Consider the following 25,904-nt stretch of genomic DNA (forward strand, 5'->3'; position numbering starts at 1 on the left):
CCCCCCCCCCTTCCTTGTAGGTTTTCGCTGCTGTAGCTCCCACTATTAGCTGAATCCTCGGCCAAAGCGTTGGCAATCTGCCCGGGGATTCAGCTGCTAGTGGCAGCTACAGCGGGGCAATGTGCAAGGGAGGGGATGCTGCGATCTGCAAGGGAGGGGGTGCTGCTATCTACTGGGGGGGGGGGATGCTATCTGCTAGGGGATGTGGCACTATCTACATGTGTACTGTGGCACTATATTGGGGGTGGCACTATGTGGGCACTCATTGCATGTGGGCACGGTGGCACTGCATGTGGGCACTATATGGGCACCATCAATAGGGACATTGTGGAACTATATGTGGGTACTGGCACTATGTGGGCAGTGTGGCACTATCTACAGGGACATTGTGGCACTATGTGGGCAGTGTGGCGCTATGTGGGCACTATCTACAGGGGCATTGTGGCACTATGGGCACTGTCACTATATGTAGGCACTATCTACAGGGACATTGCGGAAGTATCTACATGGGCACTTTGGTGTTTTCAGGGGATTGGGACAAAAAAAAACTGACAAATGGGATCCATCCTTCTTCTTCTTTTTTTTTTTTTTTTTTCTTTTTTTTTTTTTTTTTTTAATGCCCGTGAAAAACGGACTGGAAAAGGATGAGAATTTGGAGACCCTGATGCAAAATGGACATGAGAAACTGACAATTGAACAGTTTTTTTTTTTAATGGCCATCTTTTTCGCAGTCATGTGACTGTGGCCTAAATGACTATGATGCCAGGAGTCCCGTTCACATGCATCGTGGTCGGGCTGGGAAATCCGGCGGACACACGGATAATTTTGCACGGTCCTTAATGTCATTTATTTAACCCTCCATTGTCGGGCTGGTACTGACAGGGTCCTGCTCAGATTTCAGACACTATAATGTAATCTCGCCCCAGAGTGCCCGCTTGGCACTATCTGCCTGGCCCTGCTACACTTCACACCGCTCTCACCTGCAATGTCAGGGACCAGCTGAGGGGGTGGCGGGCAGAGAGGGATGTTGGTGCACGCAGTATATAATTGATTATAGCTTCTGTTAACCTGTTCCCTGCCAGGGAACACAGATGTTTATAATCAATTAGATAGACTATTCTGCAATTGTAGTTATGATAATAAAAAAAAAGTATTTGCAGAGGTTAAAAGTTGTGAAGTTACGTACAATAATTATAGCAATATATGTTCCATTTTTTTGTATAAATAACTTTTTATTAAATTATCTCTGGGTATTACTGTTAAATAAATTGAAAAAAAAAATAAAATCGTGATTCAAATCAAAAATCAAAAAGTGTTGAAAGAAAATCAAGATTTTATCTTTTGGCATAATCGCCCAGCCCTAGCTGTGTGCTATTACGCAGTGTATCCGCCCCGTCTGAACAAGTGTGTGCGTTTTGGACGTGCAAAAATTGCAGGGTTTTGCACGCGCAAAAAGTCCATAAAAGCTTTGTGTGTCAGCAGCATATGATGCGTTGCTGCGTGATTTTCGCGCAGCCGCCATCATTATGACACGGTTTTATGTTTGTAAACAGAAACGCACGTGGTGCGTTTCTGTTTTCATTCATAGTTTTGCCTACTGTAGCGCGCATCACACGCGGCACACGGAAGTGCGTCCATGTGCCGTGCGCGGTTTTCACGCACCTATTGACTTCAATGGGTGCGTGATGCGCGAAAAACGGGCAAATATAGGACATGTCGTGAGTTTTACGCAGCGCACATACGCTGCGTGAAAATCACTGACCGTCTGAACGGCCCCATAGTCTAATATAGGTGCGTACGAGGCACGTGAAAATCACGCGCGTAGCACGGACGTATTATACGTTAGTCTGAATAAGGCCAGGTTTACACGAGCGTGTGCGTTTTGCGCGCGCAAAAGGTCCATAACAGTTACGTGTGTCAGCAGCGTATGATGCGTGACTGCATAAATTTCGCGCAGCCGCCATCATTATGACACTCTGTTTTTATGTTTGTAAACAGAAAAGCACGTGGTGCTTTTCTGTTTTCATTCATACTTTTTACTGCTGTTGCGCGAATCACACGGAAGTACGTCCCGTGTGCTGCGCGTGATTTTCACGCATCCATCGACTTCAATGGATGCGTGATGCGCGAGAAATGCACAAATATAGGACATGACATGAGTTTTACGCAGCGGACACACGGACACACGCTGCGTGAAAGTCAAGGACAGTCTGCACGGCCCCATAGACTAACATAGGTCCGTGCGAGGCGAGTGAAAATCACGCGCGTTGCACGGACGTATTACACGTTAGTCTAAATAAGCCATAAAGTTGGAACAAGTTCTGATATTATTCATTTTGTACTAATTTTGTAACATGACAGAAACCTTGCATTTAAACAGACTTTTTATATCCACTTAACGTAGGCCAAAAAAAGTGGTGTGAACATAGCCTAATTTGTATTCCGAGGGACGCAGCCTTCACACCAGGCACTTTACAGCAAAAACCTAATTTCCTAAATGGCATCCATTTAAATATTGCATAACTTTGAAGGTTGTGACTTCCTCACGAGGACATGTCGTGTCTCTAATGAATGGTTAACCTTGATGTCTATATCGCTACGGCGTGTATTTACATTCCACTATGGAGCATATCACTATATCCTAGGACACAAGGCTAGGGCAATGTATAACAAGTGTGAATCATTTGTTCCGTAGTTGTACCCCGGAAAATCTACGAGTAAATCAGTATGTACTGACATGCACCCTCCTAATACAATAGGTACCCCACAGATAGATTGTATGGATTTACTTTTCCCAAGCAAAATTAGTATCCGTAGTTAAAGCTGTATAAATGGTTCTGCGCAACTTGCCGTTGTTACCAGAAAGTCTTACGAACCAATAAGCTGGAGAAATGGGTCAGGAAGATCTCCCGAGACCACCGCTGCCCTGATGCGCGTTTCACTCGCTGCTTCCAAGTTTGCCCTGAAGTTTGCATAAATAAATTTTCTACATTTTGTGAATGGGGTTTTAGATACGTTCACTTGCATGTTCCTTGTAATTGTGTTTTTTGTTTTAATCCAGTATGTCAGAATTGAGAGAGTGAAGCTGGCATCATTCACATCGGCGTTGGAGGCTCCGTTAGGGGCCTCCATCACCGATTCGGAAGAGATTACCGGAGGCGATAGCGAAGCGTGCTGTTCTATCGTCTCCGGTAATATCACAGATGCCCCGGCGATGTCCGTTATGTAACGGACCCGTTGCTTCCGTTATTCGCTTGTTCTGCTTCTCTGACTAAGCAGAACCACGGAACACACAGACGCAGGTGTGAATTTAGCCTAAGTATTAATCTTGATATAAAATTGGTAAAAAAAAACGGCACAATTCAATTTCTATGGGGCTGATGGAAGCAGCTAAGCACTGTGCTCCGTTGGCCCCATAGGCGTTATGCACACGACTGTAGTTTTGCGACTGTATACTATCCGCAATTGCAGATAGTATAAAACACGTGCTAGCCTATGGGCTAATTCACACGACCGTGGTCCATACTCATTGAAATGAATGTACATCTTGTCTGTGATTGCGGATGGCACTCCGTGGCCCGTCCGTGCCGTAATCACAAACCGTGCACACGGCTACAGCCATAGACATTTAAATGGAGCCGCAGACGGATGAGTCCCTACCGCTCCTTTCATAATCATCCTCACTGCACTCGTGAGGAGGAACGGCTGGCTTGGCACCCCCATTCTAGTGATCGGTGGGGCCCACAGCAATCCTACATTGTGGCGCCCCTGGTGTTTTTATTGTTAGTTTTTTTTTTTTTCCCTCTGCGAACATCCACTTGATGTGTCCAGTGCCGGGGGTCACACATGCTCAGTAGTGATGCTATTGTGCAAGTCAACCAATAAAATTTGGTGAAGTACAAGCGGCTTCTTATCAGCACTGGACACATTAGGTGGACATTCGGAGAGGAAATCAAATGTACGCCAGGGGGCGACATAACAAGTATGTAAAAGCAATATCTACATACAGGAGCATTTTTTTAAAGAAATAAAAAATTATCTAAATTGAAAATAAGTTTGGCCTGCTTTAACCCTTTCAGGACCATTCTAATTTTAGTTTTTATGCTTTTCCTCCCTGCCTTCAAAAAGTAAAAACTTTTTACATTTTTTCGTTGACACAGCTATACGAGGGCTACATTTTTACGGGATAGGTTGTACTTTCTAGCGATATTATTTAATATTATGTGTGATGTACTGGAAAGCTGGGAAAAAATTCAGAATTGGAAAAAAACAGCAGTCCCCCCCCCCCCCCCCCCCCTCATTTTCTTAATTAACTGTGTTCACTGTACGGTTAAAATGAGATTTCACCTTTTATTCTGCGGGTCAGTACGATTACGGCGATACTAAATGTATATATGTATAAGATTTTTTTTCTTTGCATCGTCGTAACTTTTTTTATATTTCTGTGTAAGATGCCTTTTTGTACAGGGACAGATGTAGATTTTATTTATACCATTTTGGGGAATATCCGGCATTTTGATCAGTTTTTATTAAATTTTTTGGGGGGTTGAAGTGGTTAAACAGATTTGGCCATTTTGATATTTGTTCCCGCTACGGCATTCACCGTATTGGATAAATATTTTTAAAGTTCAGGCATTTTCAGACGTGGGGATACATCTGTTTGTTTGTTTATTTATTTTTATATGTGATCTAGGAAAAGGGTGGTGCTTTCAATTTCTATATTTTTTATTTAAACTTTTTTTTTTTATTACTATTTTTAGCACCTTTAAGCTATGTTCACACGGAGTATTTTGCAGGCAGAATTTCTGCCTCAGAATTCCGTTTGGACGTTTGAGGCAGATTTTCCTCTCCCTGCACGCCGATTTTTGTTGCGTTTTTCGCCCGCGGCCATTGGGCGCTGCGGGCATAAAACACCGCGAAATACGCTTTCTCTGCCTCCCATTGAAGTCAATGGGAGGTCAGAGGCGGAAACGCCCGAAGATAGGGCATGTCGCTTCTTTCTTTCGCGAGCCGGTTTTACTGCTCGCGGGAGATAACCGCCCCCGCCTCCCATTGAAATCGACGGGAGGCATTTTCGGGCCGTTTTTGACGAGATTTGCGGCGCGGTTTCCGCGTCAAAAAACTCTGTGTGAACTTAGCCTTAGGCGGCTTGAACCTGCGATCATTAAATCGCTTGTGACATAGACTTAAATATTGCAGTCTATGGCAAAATCAGTGCATTGCCATTGAAACCTGCCACAGGCAGGTCTTTAATAGCAATCTTCCTATAGCAGGGCTGAGAGCATTCACAAGGCTCCCGGCTGCCATAGGAATACACCGGCTCCCATGATCTCGTCGAGCAGGAGTCGGTGACCGGCCACGAAACAGAAACTGAAAGTGAAAACCCATCAGGTGCTGGTGGTCACATCTGACACGGCATTTGAGGGGTTAAATGCATGCAATCAGAGATGTTTCTGATCACAAGCATTGCCGCTGGGTCCCTGCTGTGTAACAGCCGCTCGGCTGCTGAACGGGCCCCATTTTGAAATAACACTTTCCCAAAGTAAATTGCCAGTGCAGCGATGGGAAAGGCTTATGGGCCTGTTCACATCTGCTTTTGGGTTTCTGTTGTTCCTCTACGTCAGAGGAGCAGAACAACTAAAATACCGGAAGTGCCGGCTCAGTTGAACGAAGGAGACAACCGGCACCTGAGGGAACCCATTGACTTTAATGGGTTCCGTTGGGGCGTCTGTGGCTTTACCGGAAATCTGCGCTTTTTGTTTCTGGTATTTTTGGCCGGTTCTCCGCCGGAGCCCCCTAACCGAGCCTCTAACGAAGATGTGAACGAAGCCTAACAAAGAAATATAATATTTAATCATAGGATAGCCTAAATATTGTAGGACGTTTCTCGTGTAGGCATTTAGCATTCTAATATCTTTTTTCAGAATGGTGTGGAGTTACATGAAAGTCTTGTGATACCTCCTCATGCAGTTTAGTTATGTTCACAATTTATTCTTTATTGTCGGCATGCTGCTCTATTCAGAAAAAAAAAACAATTAAAACCTAACAGACCCATTAAAGCAACCAGATCTGTTACAGATCATAATGGATCCGTCATGGTTGCCGGAAAAAAAAAAAGCAGTGACGCCAGTGTGGACAATCTAAAGTCTAAATATAATAAGTTCAAGAAAGATCAGAAATGTAATGTGTGTGAGAATGTTCGTTCTTTCTTGTTAGAAGTCGTGTTTTGTTTTTTGTTTTTTTTTACTAACATCCTATTCATTGGGATAAGTCTTCTGTGCATTACATTAGGACTTTAATGGGCTTCACTAACAAGGTGTGGGCTGCCAATGTGCTCTGTGGTCTTCATGGAATGTGTCTCCCACCCTGTTTGTTCTATTATTTAATAGGCATTTTGCATGGAAGTAATTACTATGATGTAAATACAATGCCTTCTGTGTTGTTTTTTTTTGTGTAATACATCAGTTGCAGTTTGTAAGTTCTGCATGTTGCAGAAATGTACAGCCTAAGGCCCTATTCACACGACCGCGGTAGGAACAATAGACCCAAAATGGGACCATTCACACGGCCGTTTTGGTTTTTTTGACGGCCCGGCAAACCGAGCCATCAAAAAATGGGACATGCTCTATTTTCATCCATTCTCCCGACCGCCCAGCTCCCATAGAAGTCTATGGGGCCATGTAAAGTACAATGTGATCTGAAAATGGACGTTTCTTTCTGCCGCTCGTTCGCGCTCTTCTCACGCACATGAAGTGCATGTATGGAAGAGGAGGGTATTTTTTTGCTCCCTGTAGGAGCGGAATCCCCAATCCCCCTGTAGCTAGTGCCACACAGCCCCCCTGTAGCTAGTGCCACACAGCCCCCCTGTAGCTAGTGCCACACAGCCCCCCTGTAGCTAGTGCCACACAGCCCCCCTGTAGCTAGTGCCACACAGCCCCCCTGTAGCTAGTGCCACACAGCCCCCCTGTAGCTAGTGCCACACAGCCCCCCTGTAGCTAGTGCCACACAGCCCCCCTGTAGCTAGTGCCACACAGCCCCCCTGTAGCTAGTGCCACACAGCCCCCCTGTAGCTAGTGCCACACAGCCCCCCTGTAGCTAGTGCCACACAGCCCCCCTGTAGCTAGTGCCACACAGCCCCCCTGTAGCTAGTGCCACACAGCCCCCCTGTAGCTAGTGCCACACAGCCCCCCTTCACATAGCACCCTCCTACCTTTCTGTAGATAGCACCACTGTAGGGGACCATTCCAGGAGAATTCCCTGACTTCAATGTCCATATATGGACAGTGAAGTCATGGACTTTTCCTGGAACGGAAACAGCGGCCACAGCGCCGGGATTCAGTTTCAGGAGTCGGGGACAGCGCCAGAAGAGGTCCCTGACGTGACTGCCCATATATAGACAGTGAAGTTAGGGACTTCTCCTGGAGCGGAATCCCCGGCCACATCTTCAGCAACGCTGTGGCCGGGGATTAGGGATTAGGGATTCTGCTCCTACAGGTAGCAAAAAAATACCTTGCTCCTCCTCCTCCTCACATGCACTTCGCACTGTGAGAAAAAGAGATCGAACGAGCGGCAGAAAGCACGGCTGTCACTCTGAACACATCCGATTGACAGCCGTGCTTTACATGGCCCCATAGACTTCTATGGGAACCTTGAGGCCGCAAGAATGGCCGAAAATGGGGCATGCACCATTTTTTTGACGGACCGGTTTACCGGGTGGTCAAAAATATCGGCCTTGTGAATAGCCCCATTCGGGGGCTATTGTTCCTACTGCGCCCGTGTGACGGCCGTTAAAAAAAACTGCCATCACACGGCCGGGAATCACTGTCGGGTGAATAGGGCCTAAGGCCTCCTGCAGACAAGCGTGCATTTGTGGCCGCATGCTATCCGCATTTGCGGATAGTATAGAACACATTCTATCCTATGGGCCAATGCACACGACCGTGGTTTCCACGTGATTGCGGACGGCCGGCGGATAACACTCCGCGGCCTGTCCGTGCCGTAATCACAGACCGTGCACTTGGCTACGGTCATGTGCATGAGGCCTAGATCTCCACGAATTTTATAACATAAGCACATTTGGGGTGGCATAACCTATTTTACGGTTGGTCCCATCTGAACACGAAAGCTGCTATAACCCACGGTAATATGTAATACATGGCTGCGCCAAGTGCTCCAGAGGGGGATGCACTCTTTTCAGATAATTCGGTATGAGGAGTTATACTTGGAAGTACAATTAGACCCAATTCTGTTGGCCTTGGGATTCTAACAAGATTATGGCACATATACACACCAGCATAGTGGAGAATAGGGGTCTGGCTATATCACCCACCGGCAGTGGTGTTGGCTGCTAATGACAGATCCAGGACACTGCTTGGCAAACAACCGTTTCTAGAACTCAAACTCCTTAGTTAGCCGTTTCAATGGGAAGCCTGCAGAATTGCCAATTCGGAGACACGGAAGAATTTATTTCTGTGCAGTTTTTTTCTTTTTGAGACCATAGTGGTCGCTTATTTTCTTGCAGCGTCGTAGGTTTGATCACATACCGGACCGATGTTTTAAGGTAGTTCTTGAGTTGATCCTGTGCGGATTTCCTTTTACAAGCCATAATTTACTAGTGGGTGAATTGGCTTCTATTGAAAATTATCCATAGGTCTGATGTGTTTGCTGCAACTATAGAAAAAAACAAATCGCAATAATTGTAAGGGATCTGGAGAGTACATTAAGATTAGCATGTAGCCATAGACTAAAGTCACACTAGATAGATATAATATTCTTTAATAAAATCCCAGCAGTAGAGCTCCTGGGATTTTTAGGATTGTCCTCTATAGAGGTTGGACAACTGATGCACTTGATGCTTTAGCGTTGTCTGTAACTAAATTTATAATGCTGTGCAATGTGTTCTGGTTCCTTTCTGGTACCACATCGGAGGGCAATAAAATTGTGAAGGTGAAATGGAAAATTCCAATGTCCCTTATTAAACATGTAAGAACAAGAGGGGGCACTTAATGCCCTGTTCTAGACATCAGTACTCTGGGTAAACATTTTACAGTGAAAGGAATTGCTTCAATTCTAAACTTTTTAAGTATTAAGAAAATATTGCCGGTGCCTGAAACTCCTTAAAAATCATTCAGTGATGTCTGAATAAATTCAAGTGGTTATACTTGGCTCGGTTTAATCAAATAAAGGCTATGTACACCTTTTGAAATAATTTTTTATTTATTTATTTTTAAATAAAAATGTCTGAGTGTTTGCAACTTTCTAAATATTTTTCATTTAAAAATGATTTTTACTTTGAGATACAGCTGCTTTGTATCCTGTATACAGAACAGTTGTATCTAGCATGGAGACCTGTATCTGTCAGGTGCACGGGGCTGACGGGTTCAGTGACATCGGGTCGGATCCACCTTTTATCGATCACATCTAAGTAATGAGCTTAGATTTGATTGATAACCACAGGACCCGCTGACACTGAAGCAGTCCGTGCCACTGACCTGACAGATACAGGTCTCCATGCTAGATACAACTGCTCTGTATACAGAATACAAAGCAGCTGTATCTTAAAAAGTAAAAAATATTTAGAAGGTTGCACCAAACACACAAATTTTTATAAAAAAAACAAACTATTTCAAAGGCTTACATAGCCGTTAAAATAATATAGTTGATTAACTCTATTTTAAAAGGCAACATGTAATTTTTAATTCTGCAGTCACCCATGGCCTCTTCAGAGTTTTAGAAAAAAGGCCTCATTCACATGACAGAGTTGCCCGGCACCCATTGACCTTCTGTGTGCATCTGTTTTTATGTGCGGTCAATGAAGCTGAATTTCTTAAGAAGATGGCCCTGTTCATTCCTTAGACCAGGGGTGGTGAACCTTTTTTCTGCCAAGGGCCATTTGAATATTTATAAAATCATTCACGGGCCATACAAAATTATCAACTTAAGTTACCCTGCTATATATGGTTAAACATTTAATTAACTCACCCCTAATGTGATGGCTGGAACTGCATCTCTTTGAGGCGTGTGATGTTAGCTGGTATTGATGATCTTGTTACTGCGTCGGTCAGTCTGGAGAGCAGTCCACTATTTGCAATGGTAAGTTTTGTAAAGAACTCGCAGCAGTAAATTGTTCCGACAAATTCACTTAGAGGCTCTGTCACCACATTATAAGTGCCCTATCTCCTACATAAGGAGATCGGCGCTATAATGTAGGTGACAGCAGTGCTTTTTATTTAAAAAAACGATCTATTTTTACCACTTTATTAGCGGTTTTAGATTTATGCTAATGAGTTGCTTAATGCCCAAGTGGGCGTATTTTTACTTTGGTCAGCGTCATACACTCCTCTGTACAATGCCCACTTGGTCTAATCGTTGACCAATCAGCGTCATTCACTCCTCTCCATTCATTTAGTCAGCGCATAGGGATCCTGTTAGATCCTTATGTTCTTATACTAACACATTAACATCCACGGGATGTCTATTCATAATCTCTGCACTGCGTTACTCTGTCTGTGGTAGTTACAGCAGGGGACGCGTAATCTCGTGAGATTACGCGGTAAATGACCGGTTACAACGAGATCACGCTTCCTCTGCTGTAACTACCATAGAAACAGTAACGAAGTGCAGAGATTGCGAATAGATATCCTGTGGAATGTCTATTCACTGTCTAAACACTTCAGTATTGTTAATGTGTTAGTATAAGACAGCACATAAGGATCTAACAGGAACCCTATGCGCTGACTAAATGAATGGAGAGGAGTGAATGACGCCGATTGGTCAGCGTCATACACTCCCCTGTACAACGCCCTCTCGGTCTAAAGTAAAAATACGTCCCCACTTGGGCATTAAGCAACTCATTAGCATAAATCTAAAATCGCTAATAAAGTGGTAAAAATAGATCGTTTTTTTTAAAAATAAAAAGCACTGCTGTCACCTACATTATTGCGCCGATCTCCTTATGTAGGAGATAGGGCACTTATAATAATGTGGTGACAGAGCCTCTTTAACCGCTTCCCGACCGCCCACTGTATATTCACGTCGGCACTTGCTGGGCTCTGTGCAGTGCCGACGTGAATTCACGGTGGGTGTTCAAAGCGCGATCCGGGTGTCTCAGAGTAGCGCTGACACCCGGATCGCGCTGTTATCACCTGCCTCTGGTCCCGGAGATATGATCGGGACCTGATTAGTTCAGGTCCCGGTCATGTGATCGCAGGGAAAGTGTATTGTAGCAACGAACTGTAAAGTTTGTTGCTATAACAAACTGGAAAGTTTGTTGCTACAACAAACTTTCCCGGGGACCGATTGCTGGTGCTGCAGTCGGTTACAAGGCAGAACCGGGGGCCATATAACAGCCCCCGGGTCTGCCATGCACAGCAGCCTATGAGAACCAGCCGGAGGCCGGTCCTCATAAGCTTCCTGTCAGTGTGACTCTCAGCGTCACACTGACAGTTTATAATACGTTACACTACCTAGGTATTGTAATGTATTATAGCAGCGATCAGTGCTGCCAGGCTTCAAGTAAAACAAGTAAGAAGTCAAAAATAAAGTAATAAAAAAGTTTTATAAAAGTGTAAAAACAAGTTATAAAAGTTACAAAAAAAAAGAATGCTTTTTTTCTTATAATAAGTCTTTTTATTATAGGAAAAAAATGAAAATGTTAAAAAAGTACACATATTTGGTATGACCGCGTTCATAACGACCCAAACTATAAAACTATAATATTATTTTTCCCGCACGGTGAACACCGCAAAAAAAATAATTAAAACAATGTCAGAATCACTTTTTTTGGTCATCAACCCTCCCAAAATATAGAATAAAATGTGATCAAAAAGTCGCATGTACCCCAAAATAGTACCAATAAAAACTACAACCCGCCCCGCAAAAAACAAGCCCTTACACCGCTTTTTTGACAGAAAAATATAAAATTATGGCTCTTACAATATGGTGACCACAGAAAATAATTTTATCAAAGTGATTTTATTGCGCAATCGCCACAAAACATAAAAAGCCTATATACATCTGGTATCGCCGTAATCGTACCGACCCGCAGAATAAAGTAAAATGTCATTTATACCGCACGGTGAATACTGTAAAAAAAAAAAATACACAAAAAACATTGTCAGAATTTATGTTTCTTTGTCACTTTGCTTCCAAAAAAATCTAATAAAAAGTGATTAAAAAAAATCACATGTACCCTAAAATGGTACCAATGAAAAGTACAGATTGTCCCGCAACAAATAAGCCCTCACACAGCTCCGTTGGAGAAAAAACAAAAAAGTTCTGGCTCTCAGAATATGGCGATGCAAAATGTGCAGTGTTCCAAAAGCGGATAAGATCGGGCGCCATTTATCAGTGCGACACCGGCCACATATCTGCAAATTATTATTTATGTACCCCATTATTATACCCTCTTATTATGTCCTGATGTTCTCCGCACAGGTTACATATGCCCCCACATTATAACTGAAATACCAGCAAAACCACAAACAGAACAGTTACCAAGCAAAATCTGCGCTCCAAAAGCCAAATGGTGTTCCCTCCCTTCAGCCCCACAGCGTGCCCAAACACCAGCTTACGTCCACATATGACATTTTATATCCGGGAGAACCCGCTCAACATTGTATGAGGTATTTGTCTTCAGTGGCACAAACTGGGCACAATATATTGTGCATTAAAATGGCATATCAGTGGAAAATTTAAATTTTCACTTTGCACCATCCGCTGCGCATTAACGCCTTCGCGCACCACGACTTAATAGCATGTCGTGGATCGAGGGGTTATTTATGGAGCGGGCTCATGCGCTGTGCATGCTCCATATTCTGCAGGTGTCCGCTGTGTATTACAGCTGACACCCGGGACTAACGGACAGGAACAGCGATCGCGCTGTTACAGGAGCCTGTAAAATGACATTATACTGCAATACATTAGTATTGCAGTGTATTGTACCAGCGACCTAATGATCGCTCGTTTCAGTCCCCTAAAGGGACTTTTGGGAGGTTTCCACTGTTTTGGTACCTCAGGGGCTTTGCAAATGCGACATGATACCCGAAAACCATTCCAGCTAAATTTGAGCTCCAAAAGCCAAATATTGTTCCTTCCCTCCTGAGTCCTGCCGTGGGTCCAAACAGCAGTTTATTACCACATATGGCATATTGCTGTAATCAGGACAAATTGCTTTACAAATTTTGGGGTAATTTTTCTCCTTTATTCATTGTAAAAAAAATTCAGAAAAAAGTAGATTTTCATTTTCACGGCCTAATTCCACTAAATTCAGCAAAAAAACTGTGGGATCAAACTGCTAACTATACCCCTAGAACAATTCCTTGAGGGGTGTAGTCTTCAAAATGGGGTCAGTTTTGGGGGGATTCCACTGTTTTGCTTACTCCAGGGCGTTGCAAACACGACATGGAACTGAAAAACAATCCAGCAAAATCTGCGCTTCAAAATCCAAATGGCGCTCCTTCCCTTGTGAGCTCTGCCGTGGGTCCAAACAGCAGTTTAGTACCACATATGGGGTATTGGCGTAATCGGGAGAAGTAGCTTTACAAGTTCTGGGGTGCTTTTTAATCTTTATTCCTTGCAAATATAATTTTTTTTTATATTTTTTCAGAAAAAAAGTAGATTTTCACTTTCACAGACAAACTCCAATAAATATAGCAAAATACCTGTGGGGTCAAGATGCTAACTATACACCTAGATAAATTCCTTGAGGTGTGTAGTTTCCAAAACCGTCTCACTTTTGGGGGATTTCCACTGTTTTGGCACCACAAGACCTCTTCAAACCGGACATCGTGCCTAAAATATATTCTAAAAAAAGGAGGCCCCAAAATCCACTAGGTGCTCCTTTGCTTCTGAGGCCGGTATTTCAGTCCATTATCACACTAGAGCCACATGTGGGATATTTCTAAAAACTGCAGAATCTGGGCAATAAATATTGAGTTGCATTTCTCGGGTAAAACCTTCTGTGTTACAGAAAAAACTGTATTACAAATGAATTTCAGTAAAAAAAATAAAATTTGTAAATTTCACCTCTACTTTGCTTTAATTCCTGTGAAGCGCCTAATGGGTTAAGAAACTTTCTGAATGCTATTTTGAATACTTTGAGGGGTGCAGTTTTTAATATGGGGTGATTTATGGGGTCTATCTAGTACATAAAGCCCTCAAAGCCACTTCAGAACTGAACTGGTCCCTGTAAAAATAGCCTTTTGAAATTTTCTTGAAAATGTGAGAAATTGCTGCTAAAGTTCTAAACGTTGTAACGTCCTAGAAAAAGAAAATAATGTTCAAAAAACTATGCAAATATAAAGTAGACATATGGAATATATAAAATAGTAACTACTTTGTGTGGTATTACTATCTGTTTTACAAGCAGATACATTTAAAATGAGAAAAATCATAATTTTTGCAAATTTTCTCTAAATTTTGGTGTTTTTCACAAATAAGCAATGAATTTATTGACCAAATTTTTCCACTAACATAAAGTACAATATGTCACGAGAAAACAATCTCAGAATCTCTTGGATAGGCAAAAGCATTCTGGAGTTATTACCACATAAAGAGACACATGTCAGATTTGAGAAAATGGGGCTGGTCATGAAGGTCAAAATGAGCTCGGTCTTGAAAGGGTTAAAGGTATTTTCCCATCAGGGACATTTGTGATATATCCACAGGATAGGTCATAAATGTCAGATAGATGCAGGTCCCACCTCTGGGACCCGCACCTATCTCTAGAACGAGGCCCCCTAAACCCCGTTCTACCTCTCTGTTTTCCGGCTGATTTCCAACCATGAAGAAAAAAAATGCGTAAGGCTTCGTTTAACATCTGTGCTAGGGCTTCGTTACATCGGAGCTTCCCGTCGGAACGGAGCTCTGACAGACCCAAACGGAAACAGTAGATTTCAATGGTGACGGATCCGGTACAAATGGGTTCCGTTTGTGTCAGTTGTGCAAAGGTTCCGTCGTTTTGATGGAATCAATAGCGTAGTCCACTACACTACTGATTCCGTCAAAACGATGGAACCCTTGCACAACTGACACATATGGAAGCCATTTGTCCCGGATCCGTCACCATTGAAATCAATGGTGATGGAAACGGAATCCTATGGTTTCCGTTTGTGTCTGTCAGGACTCTGTTCCGACGGAAAGCTCAGACGGAATGTCGGAACGGAGCCCTAGTGCAGATGTGAACGAAGCCTAACTCACTGAGCTGTGCTGTTTCCATAACTCCCATAGTAGTGAATGGCATTTACGGAAACCGCGTAGCTCAGCAAGTTATGCTGTTTTCTTCTTCGTGGTCGGAAATCACAAGCTTCAGCCACAACACAAAGAGGTAGAACAATGTTTAGGGGCCCTGTTCTTGAGATGGATCTGGGACCCGCATATATCTGATATTTATGACATATCCTGTGGATATATCCTAAATGTCCTTTATAGAAAAAAAGCCCCTTTTACGTCACCTGACCTATCTTCGAGAAAGGAGGGCGGAGCCAAGTAGGGAATGGCACAGCGGCAGCAGCGGCCAGAGTTAGGTCTGGGCGTGCTGTGACAGGAGTGGACCAGTCCAGTCCCCTGACCTCATGTCCCTGACGTGAGGGCAGGTGACTGGACTGTGCGGCGGCCCAGGGGCTCTGGTGCAAGAATTAAGCTTGGGCCCTCCCCAACACCAACAGACCCTGCACACACCTTTGCCCAGCTGCCTTGCCCGACAGACCCCATGAATGCCCCCATGGGTGCCCACCACACAGTATAATGCCCCCATGGGTGCCCACCACACAGTATAATGCCCTCTATAGCTGACCACCACAGTATAATGCCCCTATAGCTGCCCCCACAGTATAATGCCCCTATAGCTGCCCCCACAGTATATTGCCACCCTAAGCTGTCACATACAGTATAATGCCCCCATACAGTATAATGCCCCATAGCTGTCCCATACAGTATAATGCCCACCATAGCTGCCCCATACAGTATAATGCCCCCATATGTATGTACCAAATAGAAAAATAACATTATCACTTGCCTATCCCTGTTCCAATGACAGGTGGAAAAGATCCTTCTCCTCCTCTGCACTGTGCTGTGAGTGACTCGGTTCAGACAGGCGCGATGACATCACTACATCGCGCCTCCCTGCGCTGGGCCGCTCACAGCACATTGAATTCTGGAGCAAGGACCAGAGTGGGCAGCGCTGTGTGGCAATGGGGGCTTGGTGGGCCCCACAAGCTTAGGGCCCCGGTCGCAGTTGCGACCCCTATAGCTACGCCACTGGAGTGGACCGTTCCGGTCACCTGACCTCGCGTCACGACTCTGGTCAGGTGACCAGACTGATCCACTCTTGGACCGGCATGCACTGACCTCACTCAGACCGCCGCTGCCCCTTCTCCTGCTCCTAAATGTGAATGAGTAGGGTGGACTCGCATCGGCGGTCAGAGTGAGGACGGGCCGGACCAAATGATCCCGCGGGCCTTATTGCTCGCGGCCCGGACGTTCTCCACCCCTGTCTTAGACCTGTCAAAGATATTTTAATATCTTTATAAAATGTGAACCTAAAATTGCTCAACATGACAGACCGTTGTAACTCAGAATAGAAAACTCATCCCCCTCTGTAGGCTGTTTCAAAGACTTCTGGTATATGACCTAATATTCAGCTGATACAAAGGCTGACATGACAAAACCTAATGACACTTGCAATCCATTTTGCTAAATATATATACTAACATAAGCTTGGAATTCTGTATTTTACCATATGTGGTATGTATATGTTTGGAAGTATGAGTGTAACACCTTCTCTCTCGATTATAAATAAAGATGCATCTGCCCCCCATGGCAGAGACTATTTGAACACTGAAGCTGCGTGTCATGGTCTCTCCGGCCGGCCTCTCTCAGATCCACCATTGAGAGTGTATTCGTTAATTTGGAACTCATAGACAAATGCAGATAATGTCCATGTATGGAAATCCATTAGAAACATCCATACAGGTGCCATATGAATATCTGTTTACAAACCTATACTAAAGTTACCCCGGTTTTTTGCATCCTTTTGAAAGTTGCTGTTCCCCTTAAAATTAAAAAAAACAGAACAAAAAAACGTTCCTTTAAAGCTGGGTACAGATGTAGCGTTTTTTTTTGATGCGGCATCCTCACAGCAAATCCTAAGCAATGTAGAGTACAATAAAAGCACTTGTAGCGTAAAAAACCCACACGGAAATCAGAGCATGCTGCAAATTTTCACAGCGGATTTCACCTTTGACAACGCGTCTGGACTTCACCTAAAACGAGATCCGTCTGGTTCTTCAACGGGACAGAAAATGCAGCTTGCCTCATTCTGTTTAAAAAGTAAAACTGACCAGAAATAAAGCACAAAAAAAACAACAAAAAACAGTCCCTTTCAACATAATGCAAATAAATGATGTGAACAGAGCCTAAAGCGAAGATTATTCGCAATCAAAATCGGAAAATCAGACCGCACACGGACGCCCATCCGTGTGCTGTGCGTGATTCACGCAACCGTTGCTCAAGAAATGATTGGAAAAAGAAAATCACCTCCATTTCATTTTGTAAATGTCAAAACCGCGTGCCATAAGGATGCCATACGCGCGAAAATAATGCAGACACGCACCAAACACTGATGACACACGGAACTGCAACGCGCGCAAAACGCTGCATTTTTTTACGCACGCAAGGCACACACACGTTCGTGTAGATAAAGCCTTATTCAGACCAGTCAGTTTTGCATCCGCAAAAAAACTGACCATATTTCATGCATTTCAGTTCTGTTTGCTTTCCGTGTGACATCCGTGTTCCTGTTTTTGTTTTCTCATTTCTTTAGCAACTGGTGCGTGAAAAACACGGACCGCACACGGATGTCGTCCAGTGACTTTCACGTAACGAACACACGCTGCGTGAAAAACCACGGATGTGTGAATAGCCCAATTGAATTGCATAGGTCCGTGTGCCCACATGGCACATGTACGTATAATACGCTGAATAATGCCTAAAAGTAAGGTTCGCAACATATTTGCACTGAAATTTTATTGTGAGTGTGAAACCCAATAATTCACAGCAATTCGTTTTATTAGTTGAATCGGGTGTTAATCGGACCTGTTTACACTTTAATTATGAGAGTTCCAAAGTGTAACTGTATTTTCCAAAACTTTTGATATGTCATAGAGACATATCAGAAGTTTTGATTGGTGGGGGTCCGGCTTCTGAGACCCCTACCATCTCTGAAACAAAGGTGCAGAAGCGCTTAGTTGAGTTCCCTGCACCTTTTGGCTGTGGTTCTTGTTTAGCGGAAGATTATAAACGTCTATGAGCCGTCCTGAGCCTAACGAGGAGCGGGGATCACCGCAGAAGGTGCAGAGACCTCCGCTAGGCACCTTTTGTTTCAGCAGTGGTGGGGGTCTTCGCACCCGGACTTCCACCAATCAAAACTTCTGATATGTCAAGTTTTGTGAGAGTGCAGTTGCTCTTTAATTTCTAGAATGGTGACAATAATTGCACAGAAAGATCAGCGATAAACTATAAAACTATTGGTTATCATTGCTGAACATTGATCGCGTAAACCTAAAAATGCCAGTGATATTGGTAAATGCAGCTCGTAGCAACGTTTAGATGACCTATACCGGCCTCGCTCACGGCTTTCACAAGATCCATCACTAGGCAACGATGATGCTCCCTGGTCGGCCACCAGATATGCAGAGTGACTTTTCAAACCGTTTGAAAAATGTGTTTTAACTTCCCAGTCAGACTTACTGAGGCATACTATGTAGGTAGAATCAATGGTGCATCTCTCATAATTCAAAATCTGCAGCAAATCTGCACTGTGTGAACAAGGCCTAAATGTGTGAAAATAATTGGGGGGTTTTTCTGCATGTGACTAAAACAATTCCTGCTATCCTCCTTCCCGCTGCTGAGGATCCGAAGGTTTAGGGACTGATTTGTAACACACACAGCATTATTTGGAAATCAGAGCTTGTCTTGTGCTCTGTATTAGCCGAGGCCATGTACGGTATGTTCTTTCAGGGAAGACATTGGGCTTTGTCCTACATTGTACGCTATTGTGTCTCTGCTGTGACACAGATTCTGACTTCATGCGTGAATGGCTGATAAAGTAGCAGCTCTCTGCCTTTCTAGTCGAAACTCAGAATAGTTCTTCACACATCACTTGTGCAGGGTTCCAAATCTAATGTTAATTCTGCAATTCAAAGCAAGTGACTGCAGTTATGGGAATTTCCTAATCTAAACGTCAATCTCAAATAATCTGCCAATTAGGGGGAAGTCATTTGGTTTTTATTCTCATGAGGTTCTTCTTTCTTATAAGCAGAAAAGCTAAATCCGTGCTTGGGAAATGGGTCGACTGACACAAACGGTAGAGCATTCAGGTTCACGATGGTTTACAAGCCTGTCAGTCTACATATCTTGCGTGGTGCTAGCCTGTGTCAGGACTGTGCATATAAATCACAGTCCCGTTCAGCATAAGATAAATGGCTCCACCTAAAATACTGATTTCTGTTTGCACTACTACCATAAGGGTCAATGCACACGTGTGTATTACATGCGGCAAAACCGCAGCGTGATACAGTACTGGCATAGTCAATGAGATTCCAGGAAATCTCAAGTACAAGCAGCAGTATTTTTCCGCACCTAAATTGACCTGCGGTGTGGATTTTAAAATCCGCATCATGTCAATTTACCTTGCGTTTCCGCTTGCGAATTGTATTTGCCTAGTGCTGTGGAAAATCGCACCAAAACCCGCAGCATGAAATCACGTCGAAAAACGCATCCAAACGTAAGAACCTCACTGAAACACACATTGAAAAATGCACGTTTAGGTGGGGTTTTTACCTGCATATTGCTGCGGTTTTGGTGCGTCTTTTCCGCAGCAAAATACGCGACGTGTGCATGTAGCCTGAAGCGTTAAAACAGCAGAGCTAAGGGTTGCTGCTCTACTCTCCTATAGTCTTTTTAAAAAAAACAAAAACGTGAAAGTGAAGCTTCAGGAAGAGAAGCCCTAACTTGTCATTTAGATTTGGACATTGCTATCGAATTGCCGGCCAGAAGTGCTTTTTTTATGTCCTGTGTGAACATATCCTTAGATGTATGGAAGAAGCAGCTAGCAGAACCCCAAAGTTATTTATAGTAATATCCTTCTGACTGACCTGCCCTGCCATACTTGATAAACTCTCGCTCTCTCCCACCTGCCGATCCAACGCTTCTAGAGTAGTCTTGGAACCTCCCTCCATCCCAACCCCCCACTCCCAGAAGTCCTAGCACGACTGCCCCTCCCTTCACATAGTAGTCAGAGCCGGACTCCCCGACGCCCCCCCCCCCCCCCCTCCAGCGGTCACATCAAAGCCTCTCCCACATACTCCTCTCTGCTTTCCTCTGAGCCTTGCGCTACCCTACCATAGCAGCCCAGTTCCAGGTGAAAACTTCTCCAGGCTGTAACATTTGTCACATTGACAGCTGACAGGTCACGGGGTCACATACAGGATACAGCATTGCCTCAGCCTTTCCTTTTTACACCGCACTTATTGATCACTAAGTAGATAGCGATTCTGCTCAGAACAATATGGCAGCGGCTACTTCGCCTTTTCTCATAGTCTGCACCATTCCTAACCACCAACATGTAGATTAAAAAAAAGAAAAAGCCAATTACATATTCTTGTGTTAGAGTATGGTCCATGTTCCAAATTTCCTAGCTTAACCTCTTGTGCAGCCATGAAGGAAACCAGTACTGTCGTCCCAAATTGTCGTTTTTCATCCACTGTTGCCTTATGCGTAGAGCTCGTGTATTAGTCTCACATTTGTGTGGGCACTTCTGTTTCCTCTCACACTTCAAAACAGATACTCGGGTTAACGGACTTCCCGTGTCGCTGGCATGCATGCCCTTGGTTTCCTCATAAACCACTTTTATAAAGGGAAACTAATAGCAATGGAGAGAATTAGCTTTGCTTGTCCAAAATGCATTGCTCACCTCTGCAGTTTAGGGGGTCAAATCATTACCGGGGTCAATGTTGAGCAAAACTGAGACTAGAGATAACCACATGGGTTACACGTGCTTGCGTGGTCTGCTGATTGTCACATGCACTGTGTAAACTTGCTCTAAAATGACCTTTTTATTCCAAGTCGCCATAAGGAAGAATAAGATTGTCATTTTGTATTTGTATTTTTTAATGCTCCTATAAACTAGAGACCTTTTAACTTACCATAGGGAAGTTAAACTTTCTATAGAGCAAAGTAAATGCGTGTTTATTCTCAGGCCACAACAAAACGTGGGTTTGTTTTTCTGACAGAGATAAGCCCCAATTTTACCCATTTGCTCCAATTTTGCAAAAATTGCAGCAAATGACCACACCACGTGAGTACACCCTTAGGCTGAGTTCCAACGGAGTTCTGTGCGGAAATTCCGCAGCATTTACAGTAGCATTAAAGTGAATGATTGACACAATTTCATATCCACGCTGCAAAAAAAATAATTCACAAAAGCGTTCTGCGATGTGTTTTTCAATTCCGCAGCATGTCAATTTATCCTGCGGGTTTTGTGCGGAGATGCTGCGTGTTTAGCCCATAGATTTCAACGGGGAGCAGAAGGTTTTTACAGCATTTACTCGGCGAAAAAGCTGGAAATCCGCAGGTGCTTTGCTATAGCCAATGTTTAATACCAATTCCGCAGGTAAAACCACTGCGGGAAAAAAGGCAGCGTTTCCGCAGCAATACGAGCAGGAAAAACTCACTATTTGGTGCGTATTTCTGTGACAGATTTACCAGCGTTTTTCTAGAGATTCTGCTGCAGATTTTCTGTTGCAGATAATCTGCAACATATCCTGTGTGTGGGAACATAGCCTACCCGAAGGTTATGTTCACATGGAGGAATTTTTGAAAATCTGCAGCAGAATCTGTTGAAAAACGCTGGTAAATCTGTCACCGAAATCCGCACCAAATAGTGAGTTTTTCCTGCTCAGATTGCTGTGGAATCGCTGCATTTTTTCCCGCAGTGGTTTTACCTGCATAAATTGACATGCTGTGGAATTGACAAACACAGTGCGCAGAACGCTTTCCGCACTACTTTTGTGCGTGTTTTTTTTTCCCCGCAGCGTGGGCATGAGACTTTCTAAATCTCATTGACTTTGCTGCTACTGTAAATGCTGTGGAGTTTCCACACAGAATTCCGTTGCAGAAATTTTGCAGTGTTTGCGATACATGAGAACCCAGCCTTTAAGCGGAGTCAGAAGGGTTTGTAGTACTGTGCTACTACTGTCCCCCCTCTGACTCCTCTAACTCACAGGGACAGAAACCAATTTCATTGTTAGAGAGAAGTGCCTTCAGGGGGAGCGAGATGACTTGCGCCTCATGCACACGACCGTGTGCGCCGTCCGAGTCCCATCAGTGATCCGAGGAAAGATAGAACATGGTTCTATCTTTCCTCGGATCGGAGACTCGGAGCATTTTCACAGACCCGATTCACCTGCTAAAGTGAATGGGTCCGTGAAGAATATCTGGTGCCACTCTGATGCCATAAAAAACTTCCCAAGTGGCACAACGGACGTGTGCATGAGGCATTAGGCTGCTGACTCCCTCCCAGCCCCAGTATTGCTGTTTAGTGGCCAGTGCTGACAGCCACAGTCCTTTTTCTTTTATTTTTTTTTTCTCCTCTTGTCTTATAAGAAATGTACAAACCTGAGGAGAAGACGCGGGCACAGTCTTTCTTACCCTCTCTGAGATGAGACCTTTTTATAGTTTAAAAAGGATCTGTCACTAGTTTAGTAATGCCCAGTCTTCTAGCGAATCTAATAGGCACTGTCACACTGATAATTCTAGTAAAAAATTGTGTCCCAAAAAGATTATTTTAAAAGTTGAGCTTTTTTCTAAATATGCAAATGAGGCTATACTGGACAAGTGGGTGTCAACGCCAGCGATTCTCCTGAGGTGGAGCCTCTGACGCTGTCCTATCAGCATGAAGCTGTTTCACACCGTGTGAGAGCCTGAGGCTAGAGGGAAGGGGCATCACTTCAAATAGCCATATCTTGGGCTCTGGACCACCTAGAACAGTGGTGGGCGTATGAAAGATGAGATTCTAATCTTTCATTAGGCACCAATGCAGTTCTAGCTGTGAAACAACCGGAGGTATCGCCAGTTGGGAATGGAAGCTGTATATTATATGATCAGGCTGCGTTGCTGGGAAGGGTTAGGGTAAGAGAAGCTGTATGCTGATTGGGCAGTGTAATGTTTTCTGTATGATGCTGTCCAGAGTGAAAATAACGAGTAACCTCCCATTTGGTAAGTATAGCCAAATTGGCTTATTTAGAAAAATGCTCATAACTTTGCAAATAATAAATGTGTTTGAACAAAATAATCACACCAGTTATCCGCATCATGGCGCCTATTAGATTAGTTAGGAGATAGGGAATTAATAAACTAGTGACAGAGCCTCTTTAACATTGAGGAAACAATCGTGTAAAGTTATTTTTCCGTCTTTTCAAAAAAAAATGTTTTTGTTTTAAGGTACTCTTACACGACACGTACTGGCTCGTTGATCGGCGCTCGTTTGCTCCTTTCACAAGGAGCTAGTATGGGGACGAACGGTCGTTACTCCGATTGCTCGTCACCATACAGTATCATCATGTCGGCAGCTCGTCTCCCTGTTTACGCAGGGAGATGTGCTGCTGACAAATATATTTTACTTTTTTAAAACTATACCATCAGAAGGTGAACAAGCGTTTGCTCGTTCATCTGCTGATCGCTGCCCTGGGCAATTTACACAGGGCAATTATCAACAACAAGCGTCCTATGAACGATCGTTTGCCCGATAATTGGCCAGTGTAAAAGGGCCTTTAGTGTTTACATGTTGGTTTGTTAGACCTTGGGAGAACTGATTGTTGTGGATTGTTTGGGTTCAATAGTACACTTGTGTAATCAGACCTGACATGATGGCTTACCTAGATAACAACAGTGCATGTCTAAGGAGAAAGGTGGTGTCCTCCAGTGTACCTGGTATAGTCTTGCATAATCATTGGGTTCAGGTTTGAGGATAACTCTAAAAGATTTAGGCTTTGTTCAGATCTGCGTCAGGGTCCCGTTCTGGCGTTCCGTTGGAGCTTCCGTTCAGAACGGGACCTTGACTGAAACAAACTGAAACCATAGACTACGGTTTTGATTCCGTCAAAACGATGGAACCCTTGCACAACCGAGACAAACGGAAACCATTGGCACCGTATCAGTCACCATTGAAATCAAAGTTGATGCAAACGGAAACCTATGGTTTCCGTTTGTTTCAGTCAGGGTCCCGGTCTGACGGGAAGCTCCGTCAGAACGGGACCCTGACGCAGATGTGAACGAAATGTGTTTAGAAATTTAATGGTTCATGGCATGGGTTGTAAAAGACAGTAGTAATAAGAGGTTGTACGAGCACAGAATATTTTTCCTAAACTAATTTAGCAAACCAAAGCTAATAACTGATATACTAACTTCTTACTAAAGCAGCGCTTTTGTGAGCTCCGATATCAAGTCTCCCATGCCCAGAAGTTCATCAGCTGCTATTGCTTTTATTCTAAAGACATTTATGGCATATCCATATACTCCACCTCCTGTGACGCACCCACCTATTTCCAGAACGGTTGTCCCCCAACCACTGTCCTGCCTGATAAGTGGTTGCCGTCCGCCACATTCCGGCGGAGAATGAATGGAAAGTTGGCCATTCATTTCTATAGGGGTTCTAGAAATATCCTAAGATCCACCTTCTAGAGATAGGGGTGGGTCCCAGATTTGGGTCTGGCGCCTATCATACATTAATGGCATATCCTTTGGATAGTCCATAAATGTGTAGGTTGGAAATACCTATAACTGTAATGTTTCTTTATTTTCCTGAAAAAAGTAGTCAATCCTTGTGATGGCCGTTAAAAACTGATCCTGGCCCTCACAAGAGGACTACCTGGGCACAGCGTGCTTTTTTTTTTTTTTTTTTTTTTTTAAGCGCGGAGTCCAGTGAAACCCTTGATGTCACTGTCTATATATGGACAGTGGTATCAGGGCTTTCAACGCAAGCTCTCTGGCCTGGGACTCCTGTCTTGGAAAAGCCCTTGACATCATTGTCCATATATGGTCAGTGACGTCAGGGGTTCTTCCAGCAGCGGAATGCCCGGCCAGAGCGTCGGCAACGCTCTGGCTGGGGATTCCGCTCCTAGACTGAGCCCCAATGGCGCGATCTACATGGTGTGGGGTGTCTGTGGGGCACTATCTACAGTGGACACTGGCCATATATACATGGGCACCGTGGCACTATCTATTTGGCACTGTAGCACCATCTACAGGTGCACTGTGGTGTCTACGGGGGGTTGGGACAGAAAAAAACCTGACAAATTAAATCCATCCGTTTTTGGGTTTTTTAACGGCCATGAAAAACTGATGATAAACGGCCAGATGGGCTTGAAATGGATGACAATTTGGAGACGCACAGATGCAAATGGCCATGAAAAACTGACTGTTGGTCACTTTTTAATGGCTGTGTTTTTTGTTTTTTTTTACTATCGTGTGAACGTAGCCTTGGGGTTATTCACACAGACGGGTGTGAAATCGGCCGTGATAAACTGCCTTTCACGGCCGATTTGCATCCGTTCGGGACCCGATTTTGCAGATCATGCAGATGTCCTATTTTTTCACATCCATTTAAAAAATGGCTGTGTGAATAGCCCCTTAGATGTACATTGATTTTAATACAGCCGTGTGTCGGTCGTTAAAGAAAAAAAAAATGTTTTGCTGGCTTACGTCATCATGAGTGTCGTAGTGGTCATTATGTCAAATTATTTGACGCAGAATTTAGAAGCAGGTTTTTTTCATGCTGGAAATAAGTGATCCATTAGAAGTGTCAAAATAGTTGATGTGGCTCAGGCCTTATTTACACGAGCGGGCTC

The 25,904-nt window shown here is 43.9% G+C and overlaps 1 protein-coding gene across 1 annotated transcript in view; it reads left to right on the forward strand.

Annotated features, from left to right (window-relative positions):
* NPC1 (NPC intracellular cholesterol transporter 1) overlaps nucleotides 1-25,904 on the forward strand; it is a 92,614-nt gene that overhangs the window by 12,641 nt on the left and 54,069 nt on the right. The window lies entirely within an intron of this gene.

Source organism: Rhinoderma darwinii, chromosome 5, assembly GCF_050947455.1.
Source record: "Rhinoderma darwinii isolate aRhiDar2 chromosome 5, aRhiDar2.hap1, whole genome shotgun sequence".
Classification (NCBI taxonomy): Eukaryota; Metazoa; Chordata; class Amphibia; order Anura; family Rhinodermatidae; genus Rhinoderma; species Rhinoderma darwinii.